This window comes from Impatiens glandulifera, unplaced genomic scaffold (assembly GCF_907164915.1).
Source record: "Impatiens glandulifera unplaced genomic scaffold, dImpGla2.1, whole genome shotgun sequence".
In the NCBI taxonomy this organism is placed as follows: Eukaryota; Viridiplantae; Streptophyta; class Magnoliopsida; order Ericales; family Balsaminaceae; genus Impatiens; species Impatiens glandulifera.
Genome location: NW_025919284.1, coordinates 5001 through 9956, shown reverse-complemented (window position 1 = coordinate 9956; position 4956 = coordinate 5001). Strand labels below are relative to the sequence as shown.

General features: G+C 34.1%; 1 long non-coding RNA gene across 2 annotated transcripts in view; it reads left to right on the top strand.

Moving 5' to 3' along the window:
• LOC124917758 overlaps positions 1–4956 on the top strand; it is a 5759-nt gene continuing 803 nt past the window's right edge. The window contains exons 1-7 of one of the 2 annotated variants that reach the window (XR_007097222.1): positions 1–121; positions 204–396; positions 714–781; positions 875–972; positions 3042–3120; positions 4169–4251; positions 4391–4541. This is a non-coding gene — a long non-coding RNA (uncharacterized LOC124917758). Of the gene's footprint in view, positions 397–713; positions 782–874; positions 973–3041; positions 3121–4168; positions 4252–4390; positions 4542–4956 lie in introns of both variants that reach the window. The other variant, XR_007097221.1, reaches the window with a different exon arrangement.

Sequence of the window (4956 nt, the reverse complement as noted above, 5' to 3'; positions counted from 1 at the left end):
AATTATCAACACGCCTCCTCTCCTCTATCAGGTTAGGGTTTCAACTTTTATCTTTGATGCAAGAGAAGGACAGTGGCGATCTGCTTCGCTTTCTCTTTCCGAGAACGAATCACCGCCGCCGGTGAGTATGCCTTTCGTACCAGTTCCGCCGATCGTAAATAGGGCTGTTATTAACACTTGTTCAAACGCCGTAATGAGCACAGGAGTCACATCCATAGTCAGCAGCGGCGATCTGAGTAGGAAGAAGAAGAGAGGACGGCCAAGGAAGTACTACGCCAACGTTAATTTGAGGATTCCGGTTGTGTCGCCGTCGCTCACCGTATTTACATTAACATCGCCGAAGTCGGAGTTCACTTCCAAACGAGGTCGAGGACTGGAAAGTACTTGCTTCTTTAGGTAAGTTAATCCTTATTGAAGATCGTAATGATTCATTATCAGGCAGTAAATGCGATCATTGTCTATTTATTTATCCTGAGAGAGATATATGATGTATGAACTGTATTATTGAAATTTTGAATGGAGATTGTTCTTCATTTAAGGTTTGTACGAGGGATATATGAAGTATGAACTGTATTATTGAAATTTGAAATGGAGATTCTTCTTAATCTAGGGTTTGTATCATTACAATTCTGTGAATCCCAGAAATTATCAGAGTTTTCCATAATTTTGAGACAAACTAGGGTTATTTAAAAAGTGTTATCCTGATTTTGAAGGGGAATTGTTCACTAGTACCGCGGGAGGGGATTTTACTCTGCATGTGATGACTGTTTACTGAGGAGAGGTGTGTCATCATCATCTTCCTTAAATCTCAGTTGCTATAAAGAAAGAAATACAGGATATTGCTTTACTAATGTTGAAAAGTGTAATAATGCAGGCTATCGCATCAAAGATAATTTCATTTTCACAAAATGTTCACGAGGGATTTGGCCAACGGTTTTGTGACAAATAAGGACTGCAGCCTTCTAGCTCTAGGTACTTACTACCTTACTGAAGTTGATTCAAAGTATAGGAGGTTTTATGACAAGAAAATCTTGTCATTTGGCCATTTGTTTTTGTTATCTAGGTGTTTCTAAATAGGGATATTATATCACCGTTTCATGTTGCTATTGCATTAGTCTAATTTCTTGTTACAAGTTAATTGCATTAGTCTAATTTCTTGTTACAAGTTAGTTAGATCAATTTGATACTTACTACATAAGTATTTTGTGTAACTAGGTATTTTGAAGGATAATTTTCACAAATTCCTTGCAAGAAAACTAAATTTGTGATATGGGCAATAAACTCTGTTACAATCATCTAGTATGATCACTTTTTTAAGGATAATATATATTTTTTAATTTATAAATATTAATTTATTTTTTTAATATAAAATTGTAAAATTTTATTATCTTAAATTTTAATTTTTTTTTTATCTAAATTTAAATGAAAGGAATTAAGTGATAAAAAAGTATTGAGCTAGTTACTAATTTAATGTGATTACTATTGTAATATGTTTTAATAGAAAGGGTGTTTTGATTTACCTGTTAGATTTACCAAGTGATACAATTTTAATATTATCTTTTGCTACATTAGTGTGGAACTTTTCTAGGTCTTGTACCATTAGATTTTGTAGTGCTATGGCATCATAATTGTAGACGGACAAGGTTCTTTACTTTTATTCATCACAAACTTGATTAAATGAGCATGAGTGTTAGCATTCCTATTTTGAACATCTGAAACACATTTGTAACCATAGTTATTACCTATTCTTACTGAGCAAGCATCAAGTTTTCTTTACAGTATAAAACCTAATTTTGCTAGGGATGAAAAGTGTAAGCCCTCAAGGGCTTGCAAACCACATCAGCAATAAGATACTCATGCTTGCTAATAAAGTGTTTTGAGGTACCATAAGACCCTAATTATACATGGGTTTATAGCTTGAAGGACATTTTTTGTAAATATTCATGAATAGATGTCCTCATAACCTTAGGAAAGAGATACTGATCAAAGGAGCCAACAGAACAAGAGAGCTACCCAAGAAACAAACTCATCTCCTTCACCAGCTAATATTAACAGAAAAAAACACAGTTCCAAAATAGTCATAGTGTGATACAAATTAGATATTAGGGTTTCGAAGGGACTATCAGGCAATGACACATGGTTGGGTAATTAGAAGTATTTTGTACCATAGTGAATGATAACAAAAAAAGCTACTTAGTTGAGAAAATACATACTTCGACATATCCGATTATATCAGGAAACCCATTGGATGGAATCATGTTGTGTCCATTAGAGGTACAGAATGAACAAAAGTCTCAATGTTGGTTAGCTTTAAGAATATTTCTTCTCTAAGTTGAACTCCAAGAAGAATCAACAAGAATATGGCAGGTTTCACAAATTATAATAATGAACATGTCATGTATCACAATGGGCCATGTACAGCTATTCTTGCTGGAAACAACATACTGAAATTTCATCAAAATCAGTTCGAAGTTTCACATTCTGAGCATCCAATAAAACAGGCCATAAAACCAAGTTTTCTTTTCTCCGTTTCTCCTTATGACTCTAAAGAAGAACACTCCCTATGGAAACCTTTGTTCCACTGGAAAAAGTGGAGATAAGTGGCCTGAAAGATAGGCCATTTTCTTTTCTCTGAATTATTTTTGTGGTTTGAGACTTTCCTGGTAACATAATATTTTGAATCTTTGGTTATACATGGACAGCAAATCAGAGTTCATTTCAATGTAATCACAAGTTTCTAAGAGTGATTTTAGGTGACATACTATTCTTTTTCAGTTTAGTTCTTTTTTTTGTGACCCGAATTTTTTCCTTGGGTGGTTGCTATAATGCCACCCTTTGAATTCAGAGCGTTCTTAGTGGCAATCGAATCTGATTTATTTTTTGTTTAGTTTCGAAATCATGGTTGTGAAAAGTTCCAACTGTTAACGATGTTGTATGGGAATTTCTTTTATGGTTAAGTTCCAATAATGACCAACACTGTTTAGATATCTGTATGTGATAGTTACAGTGGATACGTGCCCTAATGAATGTCATACTTGCAGAAATCATATGAAACAAAGCAGTATAAGAAGGGTTTGAAGGCAGCAGATGCCATATTGAAGAAGTTTCCAAACCATGGAGGTAAGCAGTATTACATGGCCTATTATTTCATTGGATTTGTGTTACGATGCATATTATATGTTATTATGTGGGCTATTCACTTCTTTGACTATGAAATATATTTCTTAATGAATTTTTGTTTTATGTGCATGAATCTAAAGAGCGTCAAATTAAAACATTTATGATTCAGTTGAAAGTGTGTTCTTGCTAATATGCATACATTAATGTGAATATTGTGGCAGTCGTAAGTAGTATAGGCTGACATTATATGTAGTTGTAATTTGCTTCAAATAAGAATTAAACCACTTTGACCCTATCATAATGTCCCAATCCATATTGATCGTAATATTCTCTCCTACCTATCTTTATGTTCCTTAGACACTCTAAGGACATTATATATACTTGCAACACCTCATCATTATTTTTTTTATTGGAAAATCATTCTCTTCATTAACCCTGGCACAATTTGTCCTTTGATTAGTTCTTTGCCATCTATCCTCCTTAATTGAATGTTCTCTTATACTGTCTTTCCTCTTTATTGCACACGACATATCCTCCTTTTTTCTCTGGGTTCTAGGATGTGCTACCCCCTGTTCTTCTTTATCTTCATGGTTCTAGGATATGCTACCTTCCTATTCCTCTTTATCTTCTCCTCAACTGTAGCTCAAAATTGGGGGGAGTTAAATTGTGGCTTCATTTGGAAACACTTTTTATGTCAGTGGATATGATCTAGATGAGATCACGTCTAAAATCAGAACTTAGTAAGATAGATCCAGAAACATAAAGTGTATCCAAATAGTCCATGTAACATGCATATGAATGTCTATCTAGTTCTATATGTATTTGTGAAATAAAATGGAAAGGTAATAGAGCTGGCATAGCATTTGTTTGATTATAGGAATTATGACAATTTGGAAGTGATAGATTTCTGCAGCCACTGTTGATGATGTGGTGTGTGTGGCCCAAAATTTGTTTAGCATGTTGTTTTATGGTTCTTGCACCAATTTGGTATGTGTCGTGATTCTCTTTGAGGGTTCTTCATTTATATGTTATTTTTCTTGGTTTCCAGAAACCTTATCAATGAAGGGTTTGACATTGAACTGCATGGACCGCAAAGCAGAAGCTTATGAACTTGTACGGCTTGGACTGAAGGTTAGAATAAATTTTCCATGCCTTGTATTTATGCCTGTTTTGTCCTTCCACTTTGTTGTAAGTGCTGGTTTAGCTTTTGCACCATATTATAGGATAAAATTATTGAGTAATATTTGTTCCAACATTTTCTTTGACACAGAATGATCTCAAAAGTCATGTTTGCTGGCATGTTTATGGTCTCATATATCGGTCAGACAGAGAATACAGAGAGGCAATTAAGTACTACAGAAATGCTTTTAAGGATTGATCCAGACAACATTGAAATTCTAAGGGACCTATCACTCTTACAGGTGAAATTAATTGATTACCTTTTCTAGCTCTCTTCGTCTTTCCTTGAATAACTGTCCTTAACTAACAAAAAATGGTGGTCTTTGCATTATGAGATAGATGGAACATGAAATTAGCATTTCCTTTTCTCCTATTTATTTCCTTGGGGCATGGGGTTATCGCTGTTATTTGACGATTAATATGCAGATTTAGTTAAGTTTCATATTATCAATTGAATGGTAGCTGTAAACCATTAGGAACAATATACCATGTTGTATCCTTTATGTATTAATTTGCTCCCCATATAGTTTACTGCATGACAATATATTCCTTGTATTGCACTTAAGCTTTATGTCAGTTGTGAATATGTGCAGTCTAAGGAAATTTTATTAAGGCCGTTGCTCACAGAAGCTTTGAGTTATCCATTTAATTTCATTA